Below are 19,380 nucleotides of genomic sequence, written 5' to 3' on the forward strand. Positions count from 1 at the left end.
GGAAGGAGATGCAGGCAGACATCCCACCTCTCCCGGAAGTTCCGGGAGTCTCCCGCATATTAATAGCGGCTCCCTGATGCCCGCAAATTATATACAATATCCCAGAAATCAATTTTTTTGAGAGTGAGCGAGCGAAAGAGAGCGTGACAGTGAGTGCGAGAGTGACGAGAGAGAGTGCAAGGGAGCGAGCGAGCGTGAGAGACAAAGCGCGCACGCCATGGCAGAGTGTTCCAAAAAAAATATAAAACGTATGTCACCCCAGACTACACTAAAGTGTACCCCTGCCTAATAGGGGTCAAAAATAATGACAGTGTTGCTCGCTGCTCTGTTTGCAACAGTGACTTTTCTATTGTCCATGGTGGGTTAAGACTGTAAAAGACATGTTGAGGTGAGTTTAACAGGTGTCATTCGTTCATTAGCATAGCTAACGTTATTTAAACTAGCTGGCTGGCTGCTAAGGAGCTACTGTATTGCAGACATCCCACCTCTCCCGGAAGTTCCGGGAGTCTCCCGCAAATTGATGGTGCTACCTCCCTGAAATGAGTTTTTGCAGGGTGGGCTGTCTGTGCAGGAGCCTCAGGTTGCACACCCCCAGCTTCAGGTACAGTTATTATCCAGAATCATCAGGTTCCTGAATCAACATGGATAATCTCACTCACCTCAACACTGAACTGATCACTGAACATAACCTATGGTCTCTCTTTTAAGACCTCTACGACTCATGTTCTCAGTATTAGTTTGTTATTTATTATCATCCCTGGATTTCCTTCCATTTGCAGTTTGTCTTCTTCTGCACATTGGTTGCTTGTCAGTCTTTGTGTATAAGTTTTCATTGATTCTATTGTAATTCTTTGCTCTATTGTGAATTCCTGCAAGAAAATGAATCTCAGGGTAGTATATGGTGGCATAGACATACTTTGACAATAAATTTACTTTGAACTCTGAATGTACTTAGGCAAGGAACGATCTGTCTGGGTAGCGCGCAGACAAACGCTTTTCACTGTACTGTGGTACGTGTGACTGCAACAACTTGATTCCAGTCCCAAGATGGGGGTGAGCATTGCTGTGTGGGATGATCACGTCTTGTAAAACGATCCCCGGCGTCGAACCGCGCCAGAGGCGTCACCAGTTGCTCTGACCAAGTTGCAGAATGATCAGAGACATATGTAAACCCAACCAGTGGGTTCTCCAGATGAAAACCCGTAGTAAACGTTTCTCCAAACTTGGGACGGCACAAAAGTGGAGGAACAGAGAAAATTTACAAGGATGCGGCTGGGACTCGAGGATCTGAGTTATAAGGAAAGGTTGTGAGGGTTAGGACTTTACAGTGGAGGACAATGAGGAGAGATTCAGAGTCAGAGTTATCTACCACACGTGCACCAAAACATACAGTTAAACGTGACAACCAACAAACCCAAGGGTGCTCCGAGGGCAGCCCACAAATGTCGCCACACATTCTGGTGCCAATGTAGCATGCCCACAATGCTTGGCAGTCCAACACAGAACACAGCAAGCAATAAAACAACAGCAAAACAAGCCTTGTATGCTAAATTATGAGGGGAATAAATCGGGTAAATGCAAGCAGGTTTTTACCACTGAGGCCAACCTCAGACTAGACTAGAACTAGATATCATAGGTGAAAGGTGAAATATTTAAGAGGAAACTTCTTCACTCAGAAGGTGGTGCGAGTGTGAAGTGAGCTGCCAGCAGAGGTGGGGGGATGCGTATTTGATTGCAATATTGAAGAGAAGTTTGGATAAGTACATGGATGGGAGGGGTATGGAGGGTTATAGATCAGGTACAGTTTGACATGGATTAGATGGGCCAAAGGGCCTGATTCGTGCTGTGGTGCTCTGACTCTAACTCAGCAGGTCAGGCAGCATCTATTGAAATGAATTAATAGTCAACATTTTGGGCCAAGACATTCATCAGGACTGGAAAGGAAGGGGGCAGAAACCAAAACAAGATGGTGGGGGGAGGAGAGGAGAAAGAGTGCAAGCTGGCAGGTGACAGGTGAGGGGAATGTGGATAGGTGGAGGAGGTGGGATGAAGTATAAGCTGGCAGGTGATAGGTGAGACCAGGTGAGGGGGAATGTGGGTAGGTGGGATGAAGTAAGAAGCTGGCAGGTGATAGGTGAGACCAGGTGAGAGGAATGTGGGTAGATGGAGGAGGTGGGACGAAGTAAGAAGCTGGGAGGGCACAGGGGAGATCAGGTGATGGGTGGGGGAGGTGGGGTTGAAGTACAAAGCTGAGAGGTAAAGGGCTGAAGAAGGGACGAAGGGTCTCGGCCCATAACATTGACTGTTCATTCCTTCCATAGATGCTGCCTGTCCTGTTGAGTTCCTCCAGCATTTTGTACTTTTTACTCTGAATCTGCAGAATCTCTTCTATTTAGGAATCTGATAGGAGAGGAGAGTGGACCATGGGAGAAATGGAAGGAGGATGGGAATCAGAGGGAGGAGATGGTTAGGTGGTTAGAGAAGAGAGGGGAAACAGAGGAGGAGATTAGCTACAAATCCATCCTGTGAACTTGGGACAGCAAATTTTTGGATTAATAAAGTGACATTGTTTTGAAGATTGAGAGGGTGTTGTCCAAAATCCCAGGATTTCAGTGCAACATCTAAATCTCTGACAAACTCCGATAGATGTATAATAGAAAGTATAATGACTGGCTATATCACAGCCTGTTATGGAGACACCAATGCCCTTGAATGGAAAATCCTACAAAAAGTATTGCATACGTCCCAGTCCATCACAGGTAAAGCCCTACATGAAACGTCATTGAAGGAAAGCAGCATCCATCATCAGGGACCCCCACTGCCCACGGCTCTCTTCTCGCTGCTACCACCAGGAAGGTGGTACAGGAGCTTCAGGACACCCACTCCACCAGGTTATTACCCCTCAACCATTAGGATCCCGAACCAAAAGGGATAACTTCACTAAATTTCACTTGACCCTTGATTGAAATGTTCCCACAACCTATGTACTCACTTCCAAGGACCCTTCACCTCATGTTCTCAACATTTATTGCTTATTTATTTATTTCTTTTTGCACTTGCACAGTTTTGTTGTCTTTTGCGTTCTGGTTGAACGCAGAAGTTGGTACAGTCTTTCATGATTCTGTTATGGTTATTATTTTATCACAGATATACTGAGTACGCCTGCAAGAAATGAATCTCAGGGTTGTATAGGGTGACATACATGTACTTTGGTAACAAATTTACTTCAAACTGACATTTACTTCTCGAATCTACGTCACCAAAACAGACTCTTGTGAGATCTCGCTGTGCGGAGACAGGCTGCTACCTCAACTGCACACCTATCCTTTGGCCGTGAGCTGCTGCCAGGCATCCTGAGAAGCTCTAGTCTAAATAAATGTGAGCTGTTGTCAAGTGGCATCCACCCTTCCCGATGAAAAAGAAAGTTATATTGAAATCTCTAAATCCCAGTAACATTTAGCTGAATCAGTGGATTTCACGAGCGTCTGAAGAGGAAAAACAGATCCCATTTCAGTTCAGGGTAGCACTGGGCTTAGGTCGGCGGTGTGCCTTTGGATCTCACACACACCAACCACCTAACTAACAATTAGGGCACCTTGTTGACACCGAGCACATAATTAACTTATAACTGCAACAGCTGGGAATTCAAAAGAGCAAAGTTTCATCTGTTGCTGTTTTTGTAAGAACAGTCTGCCCACAAGAAGCCAGTAGCAAAAAGTGACGAGGAGGCGCAGACTTCTTAAAATATCAAGGCAGTTCTCAGAGATAACAGCAGTAGGAATCGGTCTGTGTGCTCCTACACAACTATGCCTTCACGTTCTCCAGAGAGCACTGCTATATCATAGAGTGTTACAGCACAGAAACAGGCCTTTCAGCCCATCTAGTCCATGCTGAACTGTTATACTGCCAAGTTCCATCGATTCGCACCTGGGCCATAACCTTCCTGTTAACAGACCCCCTTTCAAACCCCTTATTTGTGCATCCCCCTTGGCAGCATAAACAATAACTGTGGGCTTCCTCAACGGTGGGACTGGAAGTGGCCAATCACTTAAAGGCACACACGCAAAGTGCTGGAGGAACTCAGCAGGCCAGGCAGCATCTAAGGAAAGGAATAGTCGACATCCCGGGCCAAGACCTTCAAAACATCTACTCTTTATTCCTTTCCATTGTTGCTGCCTGCCCTGCTGAGTTCCTCCAGCATTGTGCGTGTGTTGCTCTGGATTTCCAGCATCTGCAGAATCTCTTCTGTTTGTAACGCATGGCGTTTCTTTGTTTTGTGGCTGTCTGTGGGAAGACGAATCTCAGAGTTGTATACTGGTGCACAAACTTAGAGAATAAATGTACTTTGAATCTGGAGTACTGCATTCAGTTCTGGTTGCCCCATTATAGGAAGGCTGTGGAGGTTTTGAAGAGGATGCAGAAGAGGTCCACTAGGTTGGTATCTCAGTGAGAGGGCATGTGCTATAAGGAAAGATTGGCCAAACTTGGCTTGTTTTCTCTGGAGCAGTAGAGGCTGACAGGAGATCTGATAGAGAATTATGAGAGCCTTAAAAAGAGTAAAAAAGCCTGCATCTTTTTTCCCAGGGTTGAAATGTCTAATACATGGGCATACATTTAGTTGAGGGGCAAGTTCAAAGACTTGCAGAGCAAGTTTTTAAAAATACATAGAATGGTGGGTGTGTGGAATGTACTGCCAGAGGTGGTGATGGAGGTAAATACGATAGAGATGTTTAAAAGTCACATGGAGATTGGAGGAATGTGGACATTGTGTCGCCAGAAGGGGCCAGCCGTGTAAATAGTTGTATACAACATTGTGGACTGAAAGGCTTGCTCTTATCTGCACCATCGTAAATCTCTTTCACACACATACACCATCCTCAGTACTTCCTGCACATGTGTTTATAACAAGTCCACACCTTAATACCAAAAGCTTGTATTTAAGTAACGGTTTTGTCATAGCTGAACAGTCCAAAGCTCTTCACAGAAGTACAACCAAACAGAATAAACTCGAAAACTACAATATCATATAAGCAGCACTCACAAGAAAAACATAAATTGGTAGAGGTAGATACATTAGGGACATTTAAGAGACTCTCAGATAGGCACATGGATGATAGAAAAATGGATGGTGACTTGAGAGAGTTCCTGTTCTACCCTCAATGAACACAATCCTGCTATCACCTTCTGTACTTTTTTGTTGTAATTTATGTTTTTTTTATGTATTGCAATGTTCTGCTGCCGCAAAAGAACTAATTACATGACATGTGTCAACGATAATAAACCTGATTCTGTCCAAAGTTTACATAGAGAAATGAAGGAATGAAGATGTGAGGTGAGGAGTGGAACCCGAGGGTGGTGGCGCTCCATCTGCCCAGATGTAACTCTACTGGGTGATTCTACATCACAGTTACTAAGTTCGATGCCCACTTTGTTCCATTCCCCAACCTTGTAACGACTCTTAAAAACTTGTGTCACACAGTGCAGGTTGACACAATGCAAGATACCTATCTTCCACCGAATACACATCCCAATCAGAATTAGATTTAAAATCACTGGCATATGTTGTGAAATTTGTTGTTTTGAGGGAGCAGTACATTGTTATACATAATTAAAAATGTATAAATTACAGGAAGAAATACAGGTATATATAAAAATTAAATTAAGTAGTGCAGAAAAAGAACAAAAATGTGAGGTAGCGGTCATGGGCTCATTGTTCGTTCCTGTAAGCACTCCTCCGCCTCCGTTGACCATACCCTCTTGGTCCTCACCATCAGGAGACGGTGAGACAAAAGGATTCAAAGAGATAGTGGAAGGGAGCTAGGAGAGTTCCCTGAGGAAGGGAAGAGGTAGCTAGCTTATATGTGCCTTGTGCTGTCTACGAATGTTGGCACTGTGTTTTGCTCTTTGGCCCCAGAGGTATGTTTTGTTTGGCTGTATTCATGGGTATTCATGTATCTTTTAATTAAACTTTTGAACTTTAGCTTGGGAGAAAGATGATCAGAATGTCAGGAGCTAGAGGCTGAAGATGATAAGGACACCACTTGATGGGGCGGTGAAGGCCAACGTATTGACAGATGATCATTATGACTGTGTACATGACCAGTCATAAAGTTCAGATCTTTCTCCCAACACTGCCCCTGCCTGTCCTCCGGTTCAATATCCACCCACTAACCCACCCTTTCACACTCCACAACCACTTCATCATTTATCATTTCCCATCAGCACAGACACTCCTGTGCCTACTGACATTTTATGGACATACATCGATGTACAAAATATAAGCTATCTTAAGTATTTATTATGCTTTTTATTAATGTGTTCTTTATCTTATTACATTCTTTTTTGTTCTGCCTCAAATCTACAGTAATAATCATTCTCCTTTACCCTTGTGTACAGGAAATGACATTAAATCATTTTGAATCTTGAATCAGATTCTCAACATGCTCTCCCTCCTTGAATAATGACCATGCTCTGAGGTTTCTCAAGGCTGCTCGCACAGTAACTCACAAACACCTCTAGCACCAAAGGACAGAGAAATCAGAATCAGATCGGGTTTATTATCACTGACGTACATTGTGAAATGTGTTATTCCGCAGCAGCAATACAGTGCAATAAGTAAATATGCTATAAATTGCAATAAGAAATATATATTTTAAGAAATGAAATATGTAGTGCAAAAAGAGAAAATAAGGTAAATGATATAAAAGAGAAATAGTGAGAACGGTGAGGTAGTACTCGTGGGTGTGTGGATCGTTGAAATCTAATGGTGGAGGGGAAGAAGCTGTTCCTAAAACATTGAGTGTGTGTCTTCAGTCTCCTACCCCTCCTCGTGGATGGTAGCAATGACATATCCTGGGTAGTGGGGGTCCTGCATGATGGGGGCCACTTTTTTGAGGCATCACCTTTTGAAGTGGTTAGTTGCCCACGATGGAGCTGGCTAAGTTTACAGCTTTTTCCCACCCTGCAGGAAGGCCCCTCCGTACCAGATGGTGATCCCACCATGGGAACGCAGCCTGCAGATTCCCTCTGCCCCCTCCATTCTGAGTTGGAACTATTACCACCAGGCCCTTGTTGGTGCTGGTTCTAAACTCTGGAACTATTTCCCAGACTGGGAGTGATCTTGCCACCTGCCTGTAACACCAACGAAGCCCAAATACACAGCAAAGAGCAGGTGAGCCGCACAGGGCACCTCCAAAGCCCAACACCTCCTGGCACATTTCCCCAGCCTCACACTACTGTGTTCTGAATTCCCCGTCACATCAGCAAGCTCCTGCTAGTCTTCCCTTACCCCCAGCACACCATCGCAAATCCCTAAATGCCCCCTGGTTATGGTGGGGGAGATGGATGGAGATGAGGAAGTGTGGGTGAGCTGCCTTCTTGAACAACTGTAGTCCCTCTGACCCACATGACGTTTTAGGGGCAGCTTCTTCCCCTCTGCCATCAGATTCCTGAATAGTTCAGGTAGGAGAGAGGTGTTAGATTGAGTTCAGAGTAGATTAAAAGGTCGACACAACACCATGGCTCGAAGAACCTGTGCTGTACTGTTCGAAGTTCAATGAAACGATCTTGTATACCTCTTTTGGACTTTTTTTTTTAAAAAATGTAACTTATAATTTGAAAATGAAAATAAAAGCTTGTACTATAATCAATACACGTCACCGAAAGTTCGGGGAAACCCCTTTGCCCTGTGCAGGCTCCGTATTCTCCACATTTAAGAGCCTATTTGCATACAATGTGATCAATACACCACTGCAAGTCATAGAAAAGTGCAACACAGAAACAGGCCCTTTGGCCCATTTAGTCCGTGCACACCCACTTAAACTGCCTAGTCTCGTCGACCTGCGCTGGGACCATAGCCCTCCATGACTCTACCATCCACACGTCTCTTAAACGTCTGGAATCGAGCTCCCGTACACCACCCGTGCGGGCAGCAGGTTCCGCCCTCTAAGTGAAGAGTCCCGGTTACTTATCATCCCAAGTCAAAGTAAATTTATTATCAAAGTGGATATATGTCACCATATACAACCCTGAGAGTCACTTTCATAGAATTTATGAAAAATTAAACACAGACATCCAATGTTGTCCTCCAATCAACTTAAAAATGATGCTGTCTTGTATTAGTCATTTCCGGCCTGGGGAAAAAGTCTGATTTTTTTCCCCACTCAATCTATGTTCTCCTACCTTGTACACCTCTATCAAGTCGCCTACCACCTTCTTTCGCTCTAAAGCCCAGCTTGCTCAATCGCTTGCAAAAAATAAACTCACCCCCCCCCCCACCGATCTTAGGGAATACCCCAGGGAAAAAAACCCGAGACAGACATTTCAAAACAGAGAGGGGACCCTGTGGGGGGGGCAGGGTTACATGTATGGAGGCTGCGTTTCTCCCCACACGCTACAGAAAAGACCCCCCCCCCAGTGATCTGTGTGGTCAGACACATCCATATTGGGAAGATCTCACCCACCACAAACGCCCGATATTTTGTGACTCCCCCCGGGAGGGGATGAAAAGCAGGAATACACGTTGTTGTGATCATTTCTCTCACTAAACTGTCGAATCGCATTTCCAAATGCCGAACGAGAAAACCACGTTACACAGTCCGCACGTTTGTAGAAAGGCTGCACACATTGTTTAAAGAAGCGCACAGAGAAATGGGGGGAGTTGGAGAAGGAGAGAGGTTCAGTAAACAATGAGCGAACCACGCTGCTTGAAACCTGTCACCGCCACACGAGGCTGTACAGACAGACGCTTTTGTCAGAAATCCCTCTCTCTCTCTCCTCTGTGTGTGTGTCTCTGTCTCTCTCCCTCCCTCTTTCTCTCCACACACAACCTGCTCACAGTTGCCCTACTCCGAGGCATTTTACATTCTGATCTGACTTGAACAATCGAACATCAGCACAGGCGAGTGGAGGGAGGGGAAGCGGGGAGCCCCCGGGAGAAGGGGGGAAACTGTGGGTCTTTGTCTGCTTGAAGCTCACCTACCTTGGGAAGCAGGACAGGCGAGCTGCTCCTCGCTGCCGGCGGCTCACTCACTTGGAGCCCCGGGGCGTGCGTGAGCGAGCAACCGGGGCCGGGCAGGCGGACTGTCACCGCCCGGTCACATGAGGCCCCGCGTCGGGAGGGGAGGGAGACAGCGAAACCCCCGCCCTCTGGTAACCCCGCCCCGGAGAGACGGCGAACTAGCAAACATCCCCACTCGGGAGATCCGGCGGGCTAGCAACCCCCCCACCATACACGTAAACTTCCCCCACCTCACCCCGGAGAGGCGGCAGGCTAAACCACCCCCCCCCCACTCCATCGCAAGCTGGAGAGCTAGGAGCTGCCGGCAGGCAAGATAACACAGTATTGGGGAAATCTTCCCACATCCACCCCATGCGCTCTCCCTCAGACCACCGCTCCCTAGTCTCTTCCACCCGCTCCCCCACCCCACACCTCCACAATCCCACTCCCCCACCCCACACCTCCACAATCCCCCTCCCCCTCCTCCACAATCCCACTCCCCCACCCCACACCTCCACAACCCCACTCCCCCTCCCCAACCCTCCACAATCCCAATGCCCCTCCCCACACCTCCACGTTCCCACTCCCCCCTCCCCACACCTCCACAATCCCACTCCCCCACCCCACATCCCCACTCCTTACGTCCCAACACCCACCTGCATACCCACAACCCAGCTTCCCCCCCCCCACAGACGACTCCTACACACATTGATCTACCCACCTAAACCCACTAAGGTGGGGGGGGTATAGCGGCAGAAGAAGGGGATTCTTGATGGAGGGGAGGGGTAGGATGGACAGTGGGTGGTGTTGGGGGAGGGGAAGGATGGGGAGAGGGGACAAAGGAAAAAAATGGTGGGGAGGGGAGGGGTGGGGGTAAGGGGACAGCAGTGAACGGAGGCAGGAAGATTCCCCAATATCGTGTTTGCTGGTGTACAGGCTGATCTGAGCAGAGAGGAGGATCCTGGTGCCAGTGTTGGAGCTGCCAGGGGGAGGGGGGGAGCATTGTTGTTGAGTTAGCAGCACTTTGTAATTAGAAGCATATGTAAACTCTAGCCCAGCCGCCATACACGGTCATTTCCTTGCCCCAGGGCCACTATTCAAGTATTCCCATGGAAGAGGTGTGCTCTGTGAGCTGGAGGACACGTTCCTGTTAACCCCCTCTTCTCCGGCACTTACTTCCTTATTTCTCTTTTGCCAGGGAAGCTGTAACACTAGGATTGAAATCTGATAGTTGACTGTTCATTCCCCTGCATAGGTGCTGCCTGACCTGCTGAGTTCCTCCAGCATTTTGTGTGTGTTGCGCAAGATGTCCAGCATCTGCAGAAACTCTAAAATCGATTTCTTGGTAATTTGTCCTTCCCCTTTCTCTCTTTCCATTCCTCATTCTGCCCTCCCCTTACCCCTTCTCTTCTCACTTGCCTATCACCTTCCCCTGGTGCCTGTCTTCTTGCACCTTCTCTCATGGTCCACTCTCCTATCAGATTCCTCCTTCTTCAGCCCTTTACCTTTTCCTCCTATCACCTCCCACCTTCCCACTTCATCCCCCCCATTCCACACCCACCTTCCTTACCCCTCACCTGGTCTCACCTATCACCGAGTAACTTCTACTCTCTCCCCTCCCCACTGTCTCATTCTGGTCTCTGCCCCCTCCTTTCCTTTCCCATCTTGATGAAGGGTCTCAGCTCGAAACGGCGGCTGTTTTTTTCATTTCCATAGATACTCCCAGACCTGCTGAGTACCTCCAGCATGTAATGCATTTTGTCTGCAGAATCTTTAGAGTGTCTCTGATTTTTTTAAAATCCGTTAACTATTAACTGCAAAAACTGAGCTTTCTTTATTTAAGGTAATCCGTAAACACAGTGGGTCAAAGAAGCATTGCTGTAAATTCTTCTGCCAACCTCCCCCTCCATGGACTCTGTCTACACCTCTTGCTGCACCAGTGAAGCAGCCAGCATCACCAGAGACCCCACCCACCCCCGGACGTTCTCTCGTCTCCTCCTCCCATCGGGCAGAAGATACAAAATCCTGAAAGCACGTCCCACCAGGCTCAGAGACAGTTGTCCCACTGCTCTGTCTATTAGATGGTTCCCTAATACAGAAAAGTTTTTTTAGAGGGGTATAAAATCTTGTAGAATGTGTTTAGTCTTTATCCATGGGTTGGAGAATAAGGAACTAGGTGGCATAAGTTTAAGATGATGGGGGAGAGATTTAATAGGGATTTGCTTCTACAACATTGTTATAAGACTATTAAATACAATGAGAAATTGCACTCTTGATGTCACATTCTAACTTTGCACCTTATTGTCTACCTGCACTGCATCTTCTCTGTAGCTGTTACACTTTATTCTGCATTCCGTTATTGTTTTACCTTGTTTGACCCTGTTACAGAATCAGAATCAGGTTAATTATCACTGACATGTGTCGTGAAATTTGTTAACTTAGCAGCAGCAGTTCAATGCAATACATGATAATGTAGAAAGAACAAAAGTAGATCAATTACAGTAAGAATGTATATATATGTGTGTCTATGTGTGTGTGTGTATATATATTAAAGTAGTGCAAAACAGAACTAATATAAAAAGGTGGGGTAATGTTCATGGATTCAATGTTCATTGAAGAATCAGATGGCAGAGGGGAAGAAGCTGTTCCTAAATCGCTGAATGTGTGCCTTCAGGTTTCTGTACCTCCTACCTGATGGTAACAATGAGAAATGCACTGTGTAATGAGCACCACACATCAAAGTTGCTGGTGAACGCAGCAGGCCAGGCAGCATCTCTAGGAAGAAGTGCAGTCGACGTTTCAGGCCGAGACCCTTCGTCAGGACTAACTGAAGGAAGAGTGAGTAAGAGATTTGAAAGTTGGAGGGGGAGGGGGAGATCCAAAATGATAAGAGAAGACAGGAGGGGGAGGGATAGAGCCGAGAGCTAGACAGGTGATAGGCAAAAGGGATACGAGAGGATCATGGGACAGGAGGTCCGGGAAGAAAGACGGCGGGGGGGAAACCCAGAGGATGGGCAAGGGGTATATTCAGAGGGACAGAGGGAGAAAAAGGAGAGTGAGAGAAAGAATGTGTGTATATAAATAACAGATGGGGTATGAGGGGGAGGTGGGGCATTAGCGGAAGTTAGAGAAGTCGATGTTCATGCCATCAGGTTGGAGGCTACCCAGACGGAATATAAGGTGTTGTTCCTCCAACCTGAGTGTGGCTTCATCTTTACAGTAGAGGAGGCCGTGGATAGACATGTCAGAATGGGAATGGGATGTGGAATTAAACTGTGTGGCCACTGGGAGATCCTGCTTTCTCTGGCGGACAGAGCGTAGGTGTTCAGCAAAGCGGTCTCCCAGTCTGCGTTGGGTCTCGCCAATATATAAAAGGTCACATCGGGAGCACCGGACGCAGTATATCACCCCAGCCGACTCACAAGTGAAGTGTCGCCTCACCTGGAAGGACTGTTTGGGGCCCTGAATGGTGGTAAGGGAGGAAGTGTAAGGGCATATGTAGCACTTGTTCCGCTTACACGGATAAGTGCCAGAAGGGAGATCAGTGGGGAGGGATGGGGGGGGACAAATGGACAAGGGAGTAGCGTACGGAGCAATCCTTGCGGAAAGCAGAGAGAGGGGAGGAGGGAAAGATGTGCTTAGTGGTGGGATCCCGTTGGAGGTGACCCTACGCGACTCCCTTGTCCATGAACTATCTCACTATTTCTCTTTTGCATTATTTATCTATTGTAACTTACAGCATTTTTAAAATGTCTAGCACTGGATTGCTGTCACAAAACAACACATTTCACGACATACAGTACGTCAGTGATTCCAGTTCTGAGGTGGGGGATAGGATGCTGAGTGAGCGGGCTGCTCTGTTCTAGGTGGTGTGCAACTTCTCGAGATTTGTTTACATACACACAGAAAGGTGCTGGAAAAGGGCCAGTAACATCATGAAGGATCCCACCCACCCTGCTCATGGACTCTTTGTCCCACTCCCATTGGGAGGAGGCTACACCAGGACCACCAGACTCAAAAACAGTTAGTTCCCCTAAGGAGTAAGGCTGATCATCATCTCCACCACACTCTACACTCCCAACCACCACTACTTTATCATTTCCTGTCAGAGTCACAGAGTACAGACACTCCTGGGCCTAGCATCACTTTATGGTCATGTCATCAATCTATGTATGTAAGCTATCTTGTGTACTTTTAAAAAATATATGGTGTTGTTTATCTTATTGTGTACTTTTTTTGTTTTGCATCGGTTCTGGAGTAACAATTATTTCAAAGCAACACACAAAATAATGCTGGAGGAACTCAGCAGGCCAAACAGCAACTATGGAAGAGAGTGGGAGTGTCAGGCTTTGGCTCCGGGTGAGTTTCTATTAAATTCCCCCTTTTACTTACTGTGTCAGGAGTGTTTAGTGTAGTTTAAATGGCCGTTGTGTGTTCTTCGTGTGGGCACGTGGCCAAGTGGTTAAGGCATTGGATTAGCTACCTGAAGGTTGTGAGTTCGAACCCCAGCCGAGGGAATGTGTTGTGTCCTTGAGCAAGGCACTTAATCACACATTGCTCTGCGACGACACTGGTGCCAAGCTGTATGGGTCCTAATGCCCTTCCCTTGGACAACATTGGTGTCGTGGAGAGGGGAGACTTGCAGCATGGGCAACTGTTGGTCTTCCATACAACCTTGCCCAGGCCTGCACCCTGGAGAGTGAAGACTTTCCAGGCGCAGGTCCATGGTCTCGCAAGACTAATGGATGCCTTAACTTAATTTGTCTGTTCTTCATGCCGAATGTTGGAGTCCTGGGAGACCCAGAGTCTCGTAGGGAACAACATCTGCATGAAGTGCAGCTCCTTGAAGACCGTGTTAGGGATCTGGCACAACAGCTAAATGACCTTCGGCTTGTATAGGAGGGTGAGGAGATCATCGACAGGAGTTACAGGGAGGTAGTCACCCCTAAGTTGCAGGAGGCGGGTAGCTGGGTGACTGATAGGTGAAGAAACGGGATGGTAAATAGGCAGTTAGCGCAGAGCACCCCTGTGGCCATTCCCCTCGATAATAAATATACCATTTTAGATACTGTACTGTTTGGGGGATGACCAGAGACCAGGTTACTGGCTCTGAGCATGGGTCCATGGTGCAGAAGGGAAAGAGGGAGAAGAGGGGAGCGGTAGTGATAGGGGACTCAATAGTCAGAGGAACAGACAGGAAATTCTGTGGATGTGAATGGGACACCCAGATGATATGTTGCCTCCCAGGTGCCAGGTTCAGGGATGGCTCGGATTGTGTCCACAGCATTTTGGAGGGAGAGCAGGAGCAGCCAGATGTCCTGGTACATATTGGTACCAATGACATAGGAAGATAAAGCAAAGAGGTCCTGAGGAGATAATTCAGAGAGCCAGGCAGAAAGCTGAGAAGCAGGACCTCGAGGGTGGTAATTTCTGGATTGCTACCTGTACCACGCACCAGTGAGGGTAGAAACAGGATGATTTGGCAGGTAAATGCATGGCCGAGAAGCTGGTTCGGGGGCAGGGGTTCAGGTTCTTGGATCATTGGGATCTCTTCTGGGGGAGGTATGACCTGTACAAAAGGGACTGATTGCACCTGAACCCGAGGGGGGCCAATATTCTCGTGGGCAGGTTTGTTAGAGATGTTGAGGAGGACTTAAACTAATTTGGCAGGGGGATGGGACCCGGAGTGAGGGGACTCACGATAGGACGGATGGTAAAAAAGCAAAGATAGCATGCAGTCAGACTGTCAGGAAGGGCAGGCAAATGATAGGACAAAATTGCAGCCAGCAGGGTGAGTATCAGTGCATGAGGGATGCAGAATCGAAAAGGGCAGCAAAGACAGTACTCAAAATGTTATATCTCAATGCATGGAGTGTAAGAAATAAGGTGGATGATCTTGTTGCACTTTTACAGATTGTCAGGTGTGATGCTGTGGCCGTCACTGAATCGTGGCTGAAGGATGGTTGTCATCGGGAGCTGAATTTCCAAGGTTACACATTGTATCAGAGGGATAGGAAGGTAGGCAGAGGGGGTGGTGTGGCTCTGCTGGTAAAGAATGGCATCAAATCATTAGAAAGGTGTGACACAGGATCAAAAGATGTTGAATCCTTGTGGGTTGAGTTAAGAAACTGCAAGGGTAAAAGGATGCTGTTGGCAAAAGCTGGGATGTAGACTACAGATTACAATGGGAATAGAAAAGGTGTTTCAAAAGGGCAATGTTGCAATATTTATGGGAGATTTTAACAAGCAGGTAGAGAGGGAAAATCAGATTGGTAATGGATCTCAAGAGAGTGGATTTGTTGAATGCCTATGAAATGGCTTTTTAGGGCAGCTTGTCATTGAGCCGACTCAGGGATCAGCTGTACTGGATTGAGTGTTATGTAATGAACCGGAGTTGATTAGGGAGCTTAAGATAAAGGAACCCTTAGGAGGCAGTGATCACAATGTGATTGAGTTCAACTTGAAATTTGATAGGGAGAAGGTAAAGTCTGACATAGAAGTATTCCAGTGGAGTAAAGGAAATTACAGTGGTATGAGGGAGAGGAGTTGGCCAAAGTAAATTGGAAAGGTGCTGGCAGGGATGACAGCAGAGCAGCAATGGCTTGAGTTTCTGGGGAAATGAGGAAGGTGCAGGGTAGATATTTTCCAAAAACAAAGAAATATTCAAATGGCAAAATAGTACATCTGTGGCTGACAAGGGAAGTCAAAGCTAATCTAAAAGCAAAAAAGAGAGGGCATACAATAAACCAAAAAACAGTAGGAAGATAGAAGATTGGGAAGCTTTTAAAAAACTTCAGAAAGCAACTAAAAGAATCATTAGGATCCAAAAGCTGAAATATGAAGGCAAGCTAGCAAACAATATCAAGGTGGATAGATAGAGATTTTTCAAGTATGTAAAAAATAAAAGAAAGAGGAGAGTGGATATAGGACCGCTAGAAAATGAGGCTGGAGAAATACTAATGGGGATAAGGATGAACTAAATGAGTATTTTGCATCAGTTCTTCACTGTGGAAGACACTAGCAGTATGCCAGATGTTGAAGGGTGTGAGAGAAGAGAAGTGAGTGCAGTTACTATTACAAGGGAGAAGGTGCTTAAAAAGCTGAAAGACCTAAAGGTACATAAGTCACCCGAACCAGATGAACTGCACCCCAGGGTTCTGAAAGAGGTAGTGATAGAGATTGTGGAGGCTTTAGAAAAGATTTTTCAAGAATCATTGGACTCTGGCATCGTTCCAGAGGACTGGAAAATTGCAAATGTCACTCCACTCTTTAAGAAAGGAGGAAGGCAGCAGAAAGGAAATTATAGACCAGTTAGCCTGCCCTTAGTGGTTGTGAAGATGTTGGATTCAATGGTTCAGAAATGAGGTTATGGAGTATTTGGTGACACAGGACAAGATTGGACAAAGTCAACATGGTTTCTTTAAGGGAAATTCTTGCCTGATGGACCTGTTGGAGTTCTTTGAGGAGATTACAAGTAGGATAGATACAGTGGATGTTGTATATTTGGACTTTCAGAAGGCCTTTTACAAGGTGCCACACATGAGGCTGCTTACCAAATTAATAGCCCATGGTAATACAGGAAAGTTACTGGCATGGTTAAAGCATTGACTGATTGGTAGGAGACAGCAAGTGGGAATAAAAAGGATCCTTTTCTGGTTGGCTGCTAGTGACTAGTGGTGTTCTGCAGGGGTCGGTGTTGGGACCGCTCCTTTTAATGCTGTATATAAATGATTTAGATGATGGAATAGATGGCATCATTGCCGAGTTCGCACATGATATGAAGACTGGTGGAGGGGCAGGTAGTATAGAGGAAACAGATAGGCTGCAGAAGGACTTAGACAGATTAGGAGAATGGGCAAGAGAGTGGCAAATGAAATACAGTGTTGGAAAATGCATGGTCGGGCACTTTGGTAATAGAAATAAATGTGCAGACTATTTTCTAAACAGGGAGAAAATCCAAAAATCTGAGATGCAAAGGGACTTGGGAGACTTGTGCAGAACACCCTGAAGGTTAACTTGCAGGTTGAGTTGGTGGTGAGGAAGGCAAATGCCATGTTAGCATTCATTTCAAGTGGTTTAAAATACAAGAGCAAGGATGTGATACTGAGGCTTTATAAGGCACTGGTGAGCCTTCACCTTGAGTATTGTGAACAATTTTGGGGCCCTCATCTTAGAAAAGATGTGCTGGCATTGGAGAGGGTCCAGAGGAGGTTCACAAGGATGATTCCAGGAATGAAAGGGTTTTCATACAAGGAACTTTTGATGGCTCTGGGTCTGAAATTCAGAAGGATAAAGGGGGACCTGATTGAAACCTTTCAGATGTTGAAAGGCCTAGATGGAGTAAATGTGGAAAGGATGTTTCCCATGATGAGAGAGTTTAGGACAAGAGGGCACAGCCTCAGGATAAAGGGGTGCACTTTAAAAACAGAGATGCAGAGACATTTCTTTAGCCAAAGGGTGGTGAATTTGTGGAATTTGTTGCCACACACAGCTGTGAAGGCCAGGTCATTGGGTGTTGAGTCGGTGGTGAGGAAGGCAAATGCAATATTAGTATTCATTTAAGGCAGAGATTAATAGGCTCTTGATTGGCCACGGCATCAAAGGGAGTGGGGCTGAGGAGGAGGGAGAAAAAGATCAGCCATAATTGAATGGGGGAGCAAATTGGATGGACCAAATGGCCTAATTCTGCTCCTATGTCTTATGGTCTTGTGATAAACAGTCTATTGTCCTTTACGCTTTGTGTACTGGAGATGACATTAAGCAATCTTGAGTCTCAAATGAACTCATCCAGACAAGTAGAGTGTGATCCATCAGACTCTGAATTGGAAGCCCTGCAAAAGCCTTGTGCTTTCAGAGGTGATTTATCGCCCGTACAAATAACCACGTGTACTGTCTCATCCTGCGATTTACACTGCGGGTGTTTTCAGTATGAGCTGTCCTCCTGACAACTCAGTTCCCTGTTTTTGCACTTGAAAAGGACAACATCAGTATTTCTGATCTTGAGGAGATAGAGATTTATCGTTGCAAGTGTGAATCTAAGGGTGGGGTGGGAGTCAGATCAGGGTTAATTTTACTGCCTTATATGGTCTGAAATGTGTTGTTTAGCAGTACAAAGACATAAAAATATTGTAAATTACAAAACGATAAATAGTGTTAAAAAGAAGGTAAATGAGGTCGTGTCCGTGGGTTAATCTGATGGTAGAGGGGAAGGGTCCGTGGAATACTGCCATACTGATAACCACCCACCTCCCCCACCAGCTAGTTACAATCAGAATAGACACAAAATGCTGGAGGAACTCAGCAGGCCAGCCAGCATCTGTGGAAAAAAGTACAGTCGACATTTCGGGCTGAGACCCTTCAGCAGGACTGGAGAAAAAAAATGAGGAGTAGATTTAAAAAGTGGGATGGGGGGGAGAGAAACACAAGGTGATAGGTGAAATTGGGAGGGGGAGGGATGAAGTAAAGAGCTGGGAGGTTGATTGGTGAAAGACATACAGGGCTGGAAAAGGGGGAGTCTGATAGAAGAGGACAGAAGGCCATGGAGGAAAGAAAAGGGGGGAGGAGCACTAGAGCGAGGCGATGGGCAGACAAGGAGATGAGGTGAGAGAGGGAAAAGGAGATGGGGAATGGTGAAGCGGGGCAGGGGGTATTATGGGAAGTTTGAGAATCGATGTTCATGCCATCAGGTTGGAGGCTAACCAGACAGAATAGAAGGTGTTGTTCCTCCAACCTGAGTGTAGCCTCATCGTGACAGCAGAGGAGGCCGTGGACTGACGTGACGAAATAGGAAAGGGATGTGGTATTAAAATGGTTGGCCACTGAGCGATCCTGATTCTTCTGGTGGATGGAGCGTAGGTGCTTGGTGAAGCAGTCCTCCAATCTATGTTGGGTCTCACCAGTATACAGGAGGCCACACCAGGAGCACCAGTCACAGTAGATGACCCCCAACAGAGTCACAAGTGAAGTGTTGTCTCACCTGGAAGGACTGTTTGGGGCTCTGAATGGTTGTGAGGAAGGAGGTGTAGGGGAAGGTGTAGCACTTGTTCAGCTTGCAAGGATAAGTGCCAGGAGGAAGATCAATGAAGAGGGACTTTCTACTTTCCACAGGGATCACTCCCTACACAACTCCCTTGTGCATTCATGCTTTTTCCATTGCAAAATTGTAACAATAAACACAGAATGGAAGTCAGTAGCTCATTGTTAATGAATCACCGGCCTGCTGAACGCTGATGCCATCTAGTACAAACATTTTACTTTCGCCAATGTACCTGCCAGTTGTTTTGACTGCCTAACATTGTTTACTTGTGTTGTGATTTGTGTTTATTTAATGTGCATATTACAAATGAAAGAATTAAAGTGCCGCACTGTTTTCAGGCTGTGTA

The 19,380-nt window shown here is 46.3% G+C and overlaps 1 protein-coding gene across 1 annotated transcript in view; it reads right to left on the reverse strand.

Annotated features, from left to right (window-relative positions):
• The window catches only part of fam107b (family with sequence similarity 107 member B), a 73,893-nt gene extending 64,757 nt beyond the window's left edge, over positions 1 to 9,136 (reverse strand). Inside the window, exon 1 of the mRNA XM_063072643.1 lies at positions 8,981 to 9,136. The gene's annotated coding sequence lies outside the window, so the exon portion shown is untranslated. The remainder of the gene's footprint in view (positions 1 to 8,980) is intronic.
• Between the last annotated feature and the right edge of the window lie 10,244 nt (positions 9,137 to 19,380).

This window comes from Mobula hypostoma, chromosome 20 (assembly GCF_963921235.1).
Source record: "Mobula hypostoma chromosome 20, sMobHyp1.1, whole genome shotgun sequence".
NCBI lineage: Eukaryota > Metazoa > Chordata > Chondrichthyes > Myliobatiformes > Myliobatidae > Mobula > Mobula hypostoma.